Source organism: Hyperolius riggenbachi, chromosome 9 (genome assembly GCF_040937935.1).
Source record: "Hyperolius riggenbachi isolate aHypRig1 chromosome 9, aHypRig1.pri, whole genome shotgun sequence".
Taxonomy (NCBI): domain Eukaryota; kingdom Metazoa; phylum Chordata; class Amphibia; order Anura; family Hyperoliidae; genus Hyperolius; species Hyperolius riggenbachi.
The window spans coordinates 59,440,429-59,456,985 of record NC_090654.1 but is presented as its reverse complement, the minus strand read 5'-3'; the positions used below and the strand labels follow the sequence as shown (position 1 = coordinate 59,456,985).

Genomic DNA, 16,557 nt, shown 5'->3' with positions numbered 1-16,557 from the left:
ATACAGTATAGTTGCTTGAACCCTGAAGGAAGGGAGTTTACTTTTTAATGATCTGTAAGCTAAACAAGAAAAATGACAGAAATATTAGCCTGGATTTTCTAAGCGAAGGGATGGAACGTCACAATCTCTCACCTCAGGGCTGCTGCCTTTCACTGAACACTAGGCAACTAGCAGCAAGCACTCAAAGATGTGAGCTATCTCGATTTCTGAGATGTGCCTGGCTGCAACTGTGGTTATACGTGGCTCCATTGACATGAGCAGTGCATTTGTGCTCATGTTTCCCTGCACATCCCTGGGCTGGCTGCAACTGTAGCTATACGTGGCTCCATTGACATGAGCAGTGCACTTGGGTTTATATTTACCTGCACATCCCTGGGCTGGCTGCAACTGTAGCTATAAGTGGCTCCATTGACATGAGCAGTGCATTTGTGCTCATGTTTCCCCGCACATCCCTGGGCTGGCTGCAACTGTAGCTATACGTGGCTCCATTGACATGAACAGTGCATTTGTGTTCATGTTTCCCTGCACATCCCTGGGCTGGTTGCAACTGTAGCTATACGTGGCTCCATTGACATGAACAGTGCATTTGTGTTCATGTTTCCCTGCACATCCCTGGGCTGGCTGCAAATGTAGCTATACGTGGCTCCATTGACATGAGCAGGGCATTTGTGTTCATGTTTCCCTGCACATCCCTGGGCTGGTTGCAACTGTAGCTATACGTGGCTCCACTGACATGAGCAGTGCAATTGTGTTCATGTTTCCCTGCACATCCCTGGGCTGGTTGCAACTGTAGCTATACGTGGCTCCAGTGACATGAGCAGTGCAATTGTGTTCATGTTTCCCTGCACATCCCTGGGCTGGCTGCAACTGTAGCTATACGTGGCTCCAGTGACATGAGCAGTGTATTTGTGTTCATGTTTCCCTGCACATCCCTGGGCTGGCTGCAAATGTAGCTATCCAGAAACAGTAGCAATCGACCCCAGGCTCAACTGCAGTAGTTTATTACAAGGGAGTCAACCAGTATACACTCGGATCCACCAAAAGAGTAGGTAAGTATCACATCAAATAAAGGAGAACTGGGTCTCCACCTGGATTTATGCAAATAGCTTGTGTATTTTATTTACACCATAGCAGCAAAACACAATGTTTCAGCTTCACGGCCTTTATCACTTGGTAAAGGCCGTGAGGCTGAAATGTTGTGTTTTGCTACTATGGTGTAAATAAAATACACAAGCTATTTGCATAAATCCAGGTGGAGACCCAGTTACCCTCTCTTTGATGCATCTGTAGCTATACATGGCTCCATTGACACGAGCAGTGCCTTTGTGTTCATGTTTCCCTACACATCCCTGAGCCATCACGCTAGTCAAATGGTGGCGCACCCACACATATATCAAACATTCATGCATGGCCCAGGCTTTGCAGTGGCATTGTTGGCAGCGCTGTACACAAGCATTCACAATGTGCCCAGGAGTGGGACTTGCAAAAACAGGGGGAAAAAAGTGTATTTTTCTTTTAGGAAAATAAAGGGAAAAAAAGAAATACGAGAGTGCAGGTTGGTATTCCCTGGGAATTCAATGCCCACCGATGTGGGGCTCCACTCCATCACTTTTACTAGCCCACATGGTCCACAACCAACAACTGGGTAGGTACTCTGCCAAAGTAAGGAGACACAGCCAAGTGACCACAGTTAGCTATTAAACCTGGAAGAGGGAAGATATCTGGTTAGTCTGCTTATCAATTAACAGACCCCCAGATTCAATCTTCAAGACCCCCCTCTCCCAGGCCTACCTCTACCCCCAACTCCCATAGTGCGAGGTGGGGATGAGTCTCATGTCCAGAACACTGGACAAGGGTGTTCTAAAAATGCAGGAAATGCTTTATTGCCCTATTTTGCAGAATATCCACAACATTACAAAACCATTTGGGCTAGTATAGCTCCATACTGGTGGGCTGTAGATTCCCTGGGGAAAAACAAGTTTGCACGCGGGACAGCGGGTTAGTAGGGCTTGTGGAGAGGGGATGCCTTCTCTCTGTCTTTCCATCAAAAAGCATTTGTATATATAATAACACAAAAATGTCATGAAAAATCTTCAATATACATCCCTGCAAACCAGAGCCAGATTCTCCATAAGGCACTGAAGGCTTGTGCCTACAGGCACCTGAGGATGGAGAGAAGGTTCATTCCCCTCCTAAGGGTAAATGATAGTTTACTCATCAGGTTCTTAGCATTCCTCTGACTAGGCCCTCTTCAGCTGTGTGTCCAGCATCCCGTCTCCATGGCTATAGCAGCAACTCTCATCATGTAACACGCCAGTACATGCTGGTGGATCACATGCAGAGTGACATGCTGTAGCCATAGAGGGGACACTGGATGTGGGGCTGAAGGGAGAGTCAATGGAATACCAAGAGAGGGTGAGCAATCTCTCATTTATACTTTTCTGGCCACTTTGCGTAGTGAGGGAGGGAGAGACACATACATCAAATACCTATACTTGGGAGAACTGCCTAAAGCTTAATCTGCTACCTAGACTTAAATACTTGAGGACCAGAGGTTTATAGCCCCCCACCCCTGGTGACCAGGCCATTTTTAACAGTTTGGCACTTCAGAACTTTAACGGTTTATTGCTCGGTCCAACAACTTAGCACCCAAATTAATTTTAACCCCTTTTCTCCTCACCAATAGAGCTTTCTCATGGTGGTATCTGATTGCTGCTTCAATTTTTTTTTTTTAATTAAATCCTTACAGCATACCTTTTTTTTTCACTTTATTGTCACTTTAATGGTACATATTGTACCTTCTTGTCCCTAATTTTGTTCTAGTGAAGTAGGTCACTGATGTTTGTGTTCAGCAGACTTCGGAATTACTGCGAGAGATCCATGCATGTCTGATTCGGAAAGGCTATGAATTTTACTTGACAATCTAACTGGCTGGGCTAGTGAAACATTCTGAGCTCTGCCCAATCCCAGAAGATTAATTATCCAGAGGTGAAAAAGCCCTCCTGGCTCATTATGCAAACACCAGAGACTAAATGGCAGTTCTTCCGCTCTAACCGAAGGGCCACAGGGTTCTCACAAGGAATTTGGCATGAAGCTATTCCATGTCTTCATTCAGTGGATACAAGGAAGCTGAGTACAGGCCTTAGGGGATCTTAAGAAAGTGTTCCTTAAAGAACAGTTCCTGAATTGACGTGGCAAGGAAGTAAAGCGATTGATTTGTGAATATAATTCTTGATCTGTTAGTGGAGTAAAATGCCTGGCAGGCTAGTTCATAGAAATCTAAATTAAAAATCTGCTGTTGGCAGGGCTCAAGAATTAAATATGGAGCTCAGGAGCCAAAAGTCAGTGGGGAATATTTAGGAGATAGATCCATTGACAACTAATAGAGAAACACTCAAGTTAGGCATCAGCCATTATTTTTAAGGAACCCTGATTACCCGGACCCTGGAGTTTTTCCACCCTTGGACCAGTCATGAAAACAATATGATGGTCATTGCTGACCACTTAAAGAGCAGAATATATCCTTAAGCTTTAATTTTAAAGTGAATGTGTACCAGTTTAAAAATAAAAAAGTCAGATACTCACCTAAGGAGAGGGAAGGCTCGGTCCTAATGAGCCTTCCCTCTCCTCTCACGGTGCCCGGTCCTGCTCAGGATCCCGAGTAGCAGTATTCGACCAGTTCGGTCAAATACTGCCACTTCCGCCACCGAAGGGAGGTTTCGGAAGCCTTCGGGAGCACTCGGGCTCCCGAGGACGGGCCGCTCCATAGTACACATGTGCGAGTGTCCTCTATGATGCAATCGCGCGTGCGTAGTATGGAGCGGCCCGTCTTCGGAAGCCCGAGTGCTCCCGAAGACCTCCGAAGTCCCTGCGGCGGCGGACGCGTACGGGGGAGCCAGCACAGCACCGAGGGCACCGGGAGAGGAGAGGGAAGGCTCATTAGGAGCCTTCCCTCTCCTTAGGTGAGTATCTGACTTTTTTATTTTTAAACTGGTACCCATTGGCTTTAACCACTGCACCTCCAAGGGGTTTTCCCCTTAAAAAACCAGAGCAATTTTCACTTGTCAGCTCTCCTTTCATTCATTTGCCTATAACTTTATTACTACTTATCACAACGAAACAATCTATATCTTGTTTTTTTCGCACCAATTAGACTTTCTTTTGCTAAGAATTATTTTATTGTAAATGTGTTTTAACAGGAAAAATAAGAATAAAATGGAAAAAAATGCATTATTTCTTAGTTTTCAGCCATCCTAGTTTTAAAATAATACATGCTACCGTAATTAAAACCCACACCTTTTATTCGCTCATTTCGCCCGGTTATTGCAACGTTAAAATTTTTTCCCTAGTACAATGTTTGGCGCCAATATTTTATTTGGAAATAAAGGTGCATTTTTTTCAGTTTTGCGTCCATCACTTATTACAAGCCGGTAATTTATAAAGTAACAGTGATATACCTTCTTGACATACATATAAAAAAGTTTAGTCCTTAAAGTAACTATTTATGTATTTTTATTAATTGTATATGTTTTTTTTCCCCAAAAAAGTTTGGGGGTAACTATTGGGGAGTGTGGGAGGTAAGGTAAGCAAAGCAGTTAATGTTGGGAACCTTGGAATGGATACGTGCAAATCAGAATCTGCTATGGACTTCTGCATAAAGTGTAGGTTGCGTTTTTCATTTGTACTTTCTGGTGGCTCCAGTGATGCAGTAAAAGACGTGAATGAGCCCCATCACAGGAGGTTCTGTTGTGCCCTATAGGTGCATTGAAATCGATGCTCACAACTAGTCTTGGTGTTTGCTTGGCATTGGATACCAGGATGTAGCAGCTTAGGTGAAACATAATGCAGAACAATGGAAAAATAATGATTGCTGGATGACTGCTGTGAGAATTTAGAAGGCATTTACTGCCCATGAGACATTTCTAGCTCTGTGAAAGTAACGCTGAAAGAACATTCTAACAAACACCGAAGTGAACAGTCCTCAGCGTTCTTATAGCATATGGTGACCGTTGTTTTTTTTTTTCCAGCAGCAACGCAATGGGATGTTTAATGGAGAAACTGCCAGGATAACTACACTAAAATGTTCATATGAATGAGTCCTTAATGGACAAACTATAAGTGGGCATCTAAAACGAGTTGAAGCTCTTCACTCTTAAAGGAACACTATCGATTAACATGTTTTTTTCAATTGAGATAGGAAATGTTTAGGAAGTGCTGCTGAGTACTGGTGTATACATCTGAATCCTTATTTCTTTGTTTACTCTTATCTAATTCCTTTCACACTTTTCTGATGGCAGAGTAAGCCATACGGTGTGTGTGTGTGTGTGTGTGTGGGGGGGGGATATCCCTTACTGTGCATCTGTTAACCCTGTATGTGCAGAGAGCTCAGTCAGAGACAGGCAGAGCTTTCTCTCACAGAGAGCAGAGGAAATATATCTTATGTGCAACATTTGTAATTGTGTGTGTGAAACCTGATACCTGACTGGCTTTTGTTTTCACATAACTCTGCTTCAATATTACACTGTTCTTAGCGTGTCAGACTGCAGAGATTCATACCTTTGCAAATGAGACATTCCAAATATAGCTAAATCCTACCTTCAATAAATTACAGCTTTTGCCTCTGATACTTAAAATGAAAAGTAGGAAAATGTTTACGCAGCTACTTAGATATTATTTGTACACTGTCATTTTAGAACACTTGGTTTGATAGTGTTCCTTTAACAATGACAGAGTGCTTTGAAAGTTAGGCAGTCCATCAGAAGAACTAAAGAGGTGGGAAAGGAGAAAGGAATGTCCAGGGTGTTCAGGGCATTACATATTTGAGACAAATGCCCAACATAGCATACATTGGGCTTGATTCACAAAGCGGTGCTAACCTACTTAGCACGTCTAAAGTCTTTAGACGCGCTAAGCAGGGTGCTAAGTAGGTTGGCACCGGATTTCTCAATCAGATCGCGCGTTAGCACCGCTTTGTGAATCAAGCCCATTGTCTTCATTCTGTTAAGGTTGAGTAAAGTAAAGTGTAAATTATTCTTTCTTGTGCATTTTCTGTTTGCTATGTACTCTTGACCATTGCCTTATGTTATACTGTACATTTGTATGTAACATAACGTATTTGCATTTGCATTATTGTACATTCTGTTAGTATTGTATTGAGTTTTTTCTTGATTTTGGAGTTACTAGTCCCGATAATAAAAATTAGTGAGTTTAAAAAGGAGTTAAATGTCCTATTTTAGAGCCAAAATATGAAGCTGTTACAATCTATACAAAGACACCCGTATGAATTCTATCAAAATCTTCAGCATTGCAGGCTGTGCCTTTGCTCCCCAGATATCATTGTGCTGAAGGCTATCCTGGTAGTTCACATAATAAAAGCCCGTGTTGTACACTGAACGTGATTATGTTTCTCACGCAATGTTCTGTATTTTTGTGCTTTGAATAGTTTGTGAACATTAGCTTGTATTAGCAGAGATGACAACTGGCAAAGAATGGTTGATATGCATCTCATTTTGAAAACCCCACTATCTGTGTCTGATTACCTCCCGCTGAATAGCACGCTTTCAGAGATATGAGAGTGATTTATGGAAAACAATGAACATTGGAGAACATAAAAGTACAGTAAATACCATGATACATTTTCTGGAATCCCAAATCTTCCATGAGGGAAAACAACACAAGGTACACCAAGAGCCCAGTATGGTGTAGTAAGTTAGGTCAATCAGGAGATGTAAAAAAAGGAGGAAAAGGGTACTCATAAGCCTTGATTTCAAGTCTAGCAACCACTATGAGCGCAGATATGGAAACCCCTCTACACTCTGGTGGCTGGGTGACCTTTGGATGTGGCTACAAAAACGTAAATATATTCGGCCTCCTAACAGAGGTGAAGATAGACAAATGAAAAACTAGAAATTCCCTCAAGTGATAAAAGAACAAAAAATGAATGGCAAGTTTTGGCTTGCCACCAATAAAGTACCACCTGACAATAGTCAATAGAAAATTAATCATGATCACGAAGACAACGTTTTGTGACTGAAAATCTCACTTACTTAGGTCAATAGACTGCTGGAAAGGAAGTTGAACAAAGCGTTAGTGGCTGCCTTTTTGGGACTGTACTGACTTGGTGGAAGTAAGACTGCCACCCACAAAACGCATTGCAACATCTTCTCTGGCTGGGTCAAAAGGATATAAAAAGTATAGGGTAACGAGTCAAGGCGCCCTTTCTCAGGAACTTGTAGGCCAGCTGCAGACAGAGAAGACTCTATCCTCAGTCTCCAATGATCCAACATACAGTAAACTGCTGCGCTGAAGTTCCAATGATCCCAACTGATATAGGGCTGTCCCTCCTCTTAGTGGTACTCTGCAGACACTCACACCAGGGAGATATAAACCAAAGATACGGAGGAGACTCCCTCAGTTCCAAGAAATTGTTCCACTTTTATTAATAAACGAAGTGCAGATGTACAGGTATAAACACACACATTTGTGGGTCCTATTTCCGATAGGACCCACCGGCAATATTCGCTTCCCACTGGAGTGGTACTAAGCACCTCACCAAATGGCAATCTCTGCTGTGTATGCCCGCTCTCAACCCGACCGGTTTCGCCCTCCTTTCGGTCAAAAGGATAACCCTGTAAAGCTCTTGAAAGGCCAGAGATGAAGTGTCATCTAATTTTTTTTTGATACCCAGAAGTCATTAATCCTCAGAGAACTGCTTGTATTCTAATTAGGTGCTTGGTTTAGTGTGGTTTAGTGTCCATCCTCCCTGTATCTGACAGCTATTCTCGTATTCCAGAACATTGTCTGGAAAAGACTGGTACGCAGGCACATTACCTTCCTGTTCATGCTGGAATGCTATGCTTTCTCTTTCCCCTCAGGGAAAATGGTAACGTATTGGAGAAAGGGTTCCAGCATAAGGGCCAAGCAGAAGAACAGGTTATATCAGACTTACCTTGAAATATTGCTGTTTCCTGCCAAAAGTCAGCCCTGCACACAAAACAAGGAGCTGTCAGACTTAAGAGATCATTAGCAAAATTGTAATTTATGATAATGATTAGCAGGGATCCACTAAATCCCATCAGAGTAATTTGTGCTGAAAACAAGCAGACTAAAAAGCACAACATATTTTTATTCTATAATATCCTATCCAGTACCAAGTGCTGCCTCCATGCCTCTGTGAGGTGCCTCCTTCTATGTCATCACCCCATAATAAGCTTTCCTTTTATTTTATTGTAAATACCAGGTCCCCTCTCTCATGCTTTATCTCTTCTTAACTTGATATTTTTCTCTCCTTATTCAATTCACTTTTTCTCATACATTTTCTCCTGAGAAATGTTTTCATCTTCTGTGTAAAATATCTTTTTTGCACTCTGCAATTGAGAAAGTCATTTTTCACCTGGGTGATATTTCGACAACTTGGCCCATATGCAATTCACTTTTTTCCGAGGTTTCTCCTAGACCTAGGTGATATTTTCACAACTTGTCATAAGATGCCTTTTAAGCCACCAAGAAACAAGAAAATGCTCAAAATAAATTTGATAGTACTTTTCACCAACTTTGGGGTTCTTTTTCAATTGTAAAATGCAGAAAATTTGATTTAAAGGAGTCATCAGGGGTTTAAAATGAAAATAAGTGCTACTTACAATACAATACAATAACATTTCTATAGCGCTTTTCTCCCAAAGGACTCAAAGCACTTAGGCTCTCTCAGATTCAGTAGTTGGTAGTAGGATGAAGTATTCAAGTTATGTTTCTGCAAATGCCAAACTGAACAGGTGGGTTTTCAGTCTGGATTTAAACACGGCCAGGTATGGAGCTGTCCTGATCTGTTGAAGTAAGGAGTTCCAAAACGTAGGGGCAGCATGACAGAAGGCTCTGGGACCAACAGTTTCCAAGTGGACTCTGGGTATGACTAGATTATTAGAACCTGTGGATCTGAGAATGCGGGGATTGCTACGCAGCTGCAACATTTCTTTCATGTATCCAGGGCCCAGATTATTCAGTGATTTAAATGTCAGTAGGCTGATCTTAAATAGGACCCTCCATTCTATTGGTAGCCAGTGAAGGGAGTGCAGGGCTGGTGTTATGTGGCAGTGACGGGGTTGGTTGGTTAGCAGTCTGGCAGCAGTATTCTGTATCAGCTGTAGGCGGTACAAGTCCTTTTTTGGAAGGCCAGTGTAGAGAGCATTGTCTTCTTCCAGCCCCAAGCTCCCAGCCTGTTCCTCACTGCAGCTCTGCGGTGAGCCGTTCGCCGCCTCTCCCTCCCGGTCCCCGGCGATGATGGACGTCGGCCTGTACTGCGCCTGCGCGAGCGGCGCTGTCAATCACCGCCACGTGGACCGGAGCGTACTGATGACTCCTTTAAAGAGAAGATCAAAATTATCTCCTAGGAGATAACTCAGGTGAAAAAAATTAATGCATATGGGCCACAGTGGCCTGTATTCGTTTCACTTTTTCTCCTAGGTGATATTTTCACACCTCGGCCCATATGCAATTCTTTTTTTCACCTTGGTGATAATTTTTCATCTTCTCTTTAAAAAGACACTGCATCGTTTTTTTTTTTGTTTACTCTTTTTATGCTGCAGTAATCATTATCAGTAAAATACTGATTGATTTGCTGCATCCCCGCTTGAAAACGAGTATTCAGTCCCCCATAAATGCCCTAAATAACTTCCACGACTCCCATGGTCGCAGAATTTGCTTCCAGGAAGAGGCAGATCTGTGTACAGTAGCTCTGTCTCTTCTCCAGTCAATTGCAGCCGATCTCTGCCTTTCCCCGCCCCTCTCTGCCCCCTTTAAAAATTATTCTGCCCCTCATGCGCGCTCCCGAGGCTGTGAGACTCATCGCATAGATAAACAGAGTCTCATAGCTGCAGAGAAGGAGAAGCTGCAGGATGCGCTGCGACCCTTGTATGTCTAGCTCCGTGCACGTACCAGCATAGGAGCAGGGTTGCGCGCTACGAAGTGCAAGCGTGCGCATGAGCGGGCTGCACAGAGGGACGCAGAGAAAAAGTACTATCAAAATGATTTTGTGTATGTTTTTGCTTATTGGGGATGTAAAAGCCATGTTATTAAGAAGGTGTGAAAATGTCAACTTGGAAAAAAACCAAGGATGAAAAGTCAATTGCATATGGGCCCATGTAGCCTAAACCACTAGCATTTTCTGTTTATTTTAGTTTTAAATAGTATGCAAAGGGCTTAGACATTTTGTGAGGAACCTGTGTCAGCAGTGGGGAGATTTCTCCTCAATTCCTGAGTTTAAGACCTCCACAGAGGTCTGTGGATCTAATATGAAAACTGGTGGTCGCAGACCCACAAAAGAACAGATAATAATTCTTGACCGTGCTACACATTCTGTACTAAGATCCAACCAGAAGTTTCTTGTTAACCTCTCTTGTCCAAACTTGTTAACCTCTCCACTGATGATTTCGTTCATCCCTAGCTACAACACTCTCTGCAGTTTATATGTTCTCTCCATGTTTGAACACCAATCTCCTGCCACATCCCCAAAATATACTGGCAACTTAATTACCTTCCCTTCAAAATTGACCTGAAACTATGACAGGGACACTGAACTATGGGTAGGGTTTAAAGAAATCCTGTAACTAAAAAAAAGTCCACTGGGGGTGCTTACCTTGAGAGGTGGAAGCCTCTGGATCCTAACGAGGCTGCCCCCGTTCTTCTCTGTTCCTCCATTGTCCAGCTGCAGCCCCCCGAAGTGCGGAAATGTAAATATTTACCTTCTGGGATCCAAAGCAGGTGCAGCAGCACATCTCCGTTCGGGTTAAGGCAGAAATAGCCAAACCCGATTGTATCTGCTCTACTGCGCAGGCGCGAGTCCTTTTGCTTGGCTATTTCTGCCTAGCCCGAAGGAAGAGCTGCTACTGCGCCTGCGCTGGATCCTGGAGAGGTAATTACATCAAGCCTCGTCAAGCTTGGGGAGGGGGGGGGAGCCAGCGCTGGATTGCCTGCAGCTACAGGGATGGGGAAAGCCCGGAGGCTTCCCCTCCCCAAGGTAAATACCCCCCAGGGGACTCAGAGCTCACCCAAGGACAGTAAGTGACATGGCTATGTATCTAGTAAAGTGCTGCAGGAGATGTCAGTACTACATAAATACTTAATAATAATAAAAAAAATGAAAGAATATAAACACATTGACATAGAGCGCATGTCAAACTCCAGTCCTCAAGGGCCATATTCCTGCCAGCGTAGGTTGGACTGAGAAATAGAGTTATGCGTTCTGCTTGATGAACCGCACCTTTCCTGATTGAGTACCATCAATTCAATTGAGAGGTAACAAAAACGTGTGAGGACCTTGGCCTTTCAGGACTGGAGTTCGCCATCCCTGACATAGAGGTACGGCTTCAAAAGATACATCAGCAGCGCTCTCATATGAGTGAAGGAAGACAGAGAGGAGCAACTTTGGTGCGAGACGGAGCAGTACTGGAATGAACAATAGCTGCCTTCAGTATAAGTACATTATAAACATACCAAACTGTTTCATCTAGGAAAAACTGCCTTAGGTGGCTCCATCCTGCCTATTGCCAGCTATTGACAGTGTCACAATATTGGCACCACCCTGTGCTATTTTCCTCTGTATAGCCCACCTTTTCACATCATTGGTCTGCTCATCAACTTACTGAACAGACAACCCCATAGGAGCTCCAGCTTATTATACAGACACGTCAGGTAATTATCCATGAAACAACAGAAAGAAAGGAAAATTGTCCTACATTTCTCCAGACCTACAACTCCAGTAAAGAATGATACCTGATGACCAAACCTTCTCCAGAAGATAGGACTGGGAATCTGCCCTCCACCCATGAGCTGGTCTCATAGTCCAGTGCCGGTTGCTGAGATGGGACAGCACTATCTCTCCGCTGCACCCTTCACGGACATGCAGCACAGGAATGTGCCAGTATTAGCTTTGACTCGCGAAGCATTGCTATAAGGAAACACAGATGGGAGGCCATCCAAAATGTGGTAATTAAGCACACAGCCAAAGAAGTTATTTTTAATGTTTGTTGGTTTAGTGTGTTTACACAGAGAGGTGCTGCATCTTTCACAATACAACAAGACAAAAGCCCTGCTGTGCCACAGCCAATACCTTAGTGATTGCAAGGGGACACACAACCAACCTACGCCCCACTACAATACAATACCTGGCACGCTTTATAAACAAATACTAGAACTGCACATGTATAGCAGTGCTACAGTGTCACCAAATGAGAAGGCCACAGTGCATGCATTAACCCTGTAATCTAACCATAAAGTTCCAACAGCTATTGAGAGGAGGTGCCCAGAATAATAAAACACATCAAAATATTAAAATTGAGAGTGGTAGGTTAGCCTACCTTTCTAGAAGGATGAGCCAGTCATACAACGTTGACTGGTACATAGAGGCACGCGTTCATGACTCATCTATGCCAACCGGCACAACTGACCTGAGGAAGCAAGGTCAATCTGCGAAACGTGTGGTCACTGTGCAATGAATATCTTTTCCTGTAGACATTGTCTGGTTAATTCCTCTAGAGAGATAAGTTAACCTATCACTCCACTTCACTCACTTCATGTATGATCCTCTCCTCTTGTCATAAACGTCATGTATGATCCTCTCCTTCTGCCTTACACTTCATGTATGATCCTCTCCTGCCTTACACTTCATGTATGATCCTCACCTTCTGCCTTACACTTCATGTATGATCCTCACCTTCTGCCTTACACTTCATGTATGATCCTCTCCTTCTGCCTTACACTTCAAGTATGATCCTCACCTCCTGCCTTAGACTTCATGTATGATCCTCTCCTCCTGCCTTACACTTCATGTATGATCCTCTCCTCCTGCCATACACTTCATGTATGATCCTCTCCTTCTGCCTTACACTTCAAGTATGATCCTCACCTCCTGCCTTAGACTTCATGTATGATCCTCTCCTCCTGCCTTACACTTCATGTATGATCCTCTCCTCCTGCCATACACTTCATGTATGATCCTCTCCTTCTGCCTTACACTTCATGCATGATCCTCTCCTGCCTTACACTTCATGTATGATCCTCACCTTCTGCCTTACACTTCAAGTATGATCCTCACCTCCTCCCTTAGACTTCATGTATGATCCTCTCCTCCTGCCATACAAGTCATGTATGATCCTCTCCTTCTGCCTTACACTTCATGTATGATCCTCTCCTTCTGCCTTACACTTCATGTATGATTCTCTCCTCCAGCCTTACACTTCATGAATGATTCTCTCCTGCTGCCTTACACTTCATGTATGATCCTCTCCTCCTGCCTTACTCTTCATGTATGATCCCCTACTTCTGCCTTACACTTCATGTATGATCCTCTCCTCCTGCCTTACACTTCATGTATGATCCTCACCTCCTGCCTTACATTTCATGTATGATCTTCTCCTCCTGCCTTAACCTTCATGAATGATTCTCTCCTGCTGCCTTACACTTCATGTATGATCCTCATCTCCTGCCTTACTCTTCATGTATGATCCTCACCTCCTGCCATACACTTCATGTATGATCCTCACCTCCTGCCTTACTCTTCATGTATGATCCCCTACTTCTGCCTTACACTTCATGTATGATCCTCACCTCCTGCCTTACACTTCATGTATGATCCTCATCTCCTGCCTTACTCTTCATGTATTATCCCCTACTTCTGCCTTACACTTCATGTATGATCTTCTCCTCCTGCCATACACTTCATGTATGATCCTCACCTCCTGCCATACATTTCATGTAGGATTCTCTCCTCCTGCCTTACACTTCATGTATGATCCATGCCATCTTCTTTATGCCAAACATGAGCCCCTCCTTCTGTTGTATATTCCAGGTATGATTTACTTTTGCCTTACACTCTTTGCTCTACATCTATTCTTTCTACTTTCTACTTTACATTTTAGATATGATCCACTCCTTATAAATTATGTATGATCCACGCCTACGTTTTACCTCATGTATGATTCACTCCTGTGACCCTATATACAGTAATACAGTAAGACATCCACTCTTTCAAACTTCCCTCCTATATATGATCTAATCTTACTACCATAGACACTCCATGTGTGATTCATTACTCACACATTTTTACTTCACGGATCCCTCCTTTTGCCTCACACTTCATGTATGACTCACCCATCCGTAGTGAATATATAGAACTAGCTTTTAGTTATGGAAAAATAACAATACTGTTTACTGGCTTTAAAAATGTTAGCTTTTAGTATATGATACTATCTTTCTCAGACTCTTATCCTGTGCAATTGTCAACTTTTATACATTTTGACATCAGAAGGCACATAGATTTTTTTTTGTTAAATAATTTCCTAAATATATATATACATATGTACATATATATATATATATATATATTAACGTCTCTACAACCGCCTAACGGCGATCGGCGGCCGCAAACTGGCTCCCCCAAGACCGTCTAAGGCCAATCGGCGGCCGCAGAGTGGCTCTCCCAGGACCGCCTAACGCGATCGGTGTCAAGTCCTGGGGGAGGAGGTTAGCGGGGATCGCACATGCATCCCCACTTGAGTGATGGAGCTCTGCTCCGTCAACAGTCTGCCAGCGGCGATCGTTGCTGGCAGACTATAAAAAAAAAACCTGACTTTTTTTTCTTGTACAGCACTGCGATCTAGTGCAGCGCTGTACTGGGGACAGCGCTGTCACTTGGCTGTCCCCTAGATCGGCTCACTGTGCGATCCCCTCTCATAGGCTGATGCCTATGATAGAGGCTCGCCTGATTGGTTCTTGGGGGGAGGGGAAAATAAAAAATACACAATTTTATTACAAATAAATTAATTAAAAAGGTTCTGTTAACCTGTTAAGCATTAATTACTACTCCCCTTCCGATATGTAGCAACTCAGAGGGAGACGTGATTCTGGGTCCGGCGATCACCGGCACCCAAATTGCATTGCTGCGGGTCCATAGACATAATAACATTATGTCTATGGTGTCGCCCAGGTCAGGTGCAGCACTGGTGAGAGCATGCGCCAAAATGACCTGCTTCATCCACAGCCTTCCCTCTTCCTAGCTGAGTATGTAACTTTTGTTTTTAATTTGGCTACAGGTATCCTTTAACCATCTTAGCGGTATGGACCAGCTCAGCTCGTCCATCACCGCCGATGGCTGCCGCTCAGGCCCTGCTGGGCCGATTTTGATGAAATAAAGAGGAGCACACGCAGCCGGCACTTTGCCAGCCGCGTGTGCTACCTGATCGCCGCCACTCTGCGGCGATCCGCCGCGTGCAGCGGCGAAAGAGGGTCCCCCCAGCCGCCCGAGCCCTGCGCAGCCGGAACAAATAGTTCCGGCCAGCGCTAAGGGCTGGATCGGAGGCGGCTGACGTCAGGACGTCGGCTGACGTCCATGACGTCACTCCGCTCGTCGCCATGGCGACGAGGAAAGCCAAACAAGGAAGGCTGCTCATTGCAGCCTTCCTTGTTACTTCTGATTGCCGGAGGCAATCAGAAGAATGCGTCGGGAGCGCCCTCTAGTGGGCTTTCATGCAGCCAACTTTCAGTTGGCTGCATGAAATCGTTTTTTTTTTTATTAAAAAAAAACCCTCCCGCAGCCGCCCTGGCGATCTTAATAGAACGCCAGGGTGGTTTTTAAAGAGAAACTGTGACCAAGAATTTAATTTCATCCCAATCAGTAGCTGATACCCCCTTTCCCATGATAAATCTTTTCCTTTTCACAAACAGACCATCAGGGGGCTCTGTATGGCTGATATTGTGGTGAAACCCCTCCCACAGTGTGATGTCAGGAGCATGGTTCTGACATCACACTGTGGAAGCCTTGTTGCATTGTGGGAAATTACAGCTGTTTCCAACTGCCAAAAAAGCAAGCAGCATCTCCTTTTAGTGACATCACCTGCCAGCAGTAAAAATGTCACCATGTGATAAATGTCAGAATGTGAAAGATTTTATAATGGGCAAACACTAACTAAATCCTTTATACATAATTATTGTAAAAATGAAGCACTTTTTTATTACATTATTTTCACTGGAGTTCCTCTTTAAGTAGATGTAAAAGAGCCATTAGTTTAACTATTCATTAGCAGCATCCATCTGTCTGCTGAACCGAGCTGTTACTAAATTGGACTCTGAAATAAAGATTTTCTACATGGATTGTGCCCTGCTGCTCTATTTTCTTTGAGTTCTTTTCCCTATTTATCTCCTTGTAGGATCCTTTTCTGGTGTTGTGTACACACAATGAGGTGCTAGAGAAGCAGCACATCACTGAAGGAGAAGGAGTAGCTTTCCATGGTGCTGATCTTCACAAATAGCGACATATAGGAGGAACTCTCCATGGTTCTGATCTATATAGCACCTTGATCAACAACAAGCTGTAAATACACAGAGTATGGGTAAAGCCAAATACTGACTCTGTAAGCCCAACTCTGCAGGGAATGCTTTGGTCATCTTTCTAAGCCCCAAGAGAGAGGGACTGTAAGGCCCCATTCACATCTGAGCATTTTGCTTGCGATTTTGGCAAAACGCTCAAGCGCTAGCGCTTTTTAAAGGATACCCGAAGTGACATGTAAC

At 43.7% G+C, this 16,557-nt stretch overlaps 1 protein-coding gene across 16 annotated transcripts in view; it reads right to left on the bottom strand.

Moving 5' to 3' along the window:
• The window catches only part of ATP2B2 (ATPase plasma membrane Ca2+ transporting 2), a 386,993-nt gene that overhangs the window by 232,247 nt on the left and 138,189 nt on the right, over positions 1 to 16,557 (bottom strand). The window contains exon 4 of one of the 16 annotated variants that reach the window (XM_068252867.1): positions 7,949 to 7,983. The exons of 14 other annotated variants lie outside the window; for them this stretch is intronic. The gene's annotated coding sequence lies outside the window, so the exon portion shown is untranslated. Of the gene's footprint in view, positions 1 to 7,948; positions 7,984 to 11,766; positions 11,857 to 16,557 lie in introns of those variants that run through there. One more of the 16 variants, XM_068252869.1, reaches the window with a different exon arrangement.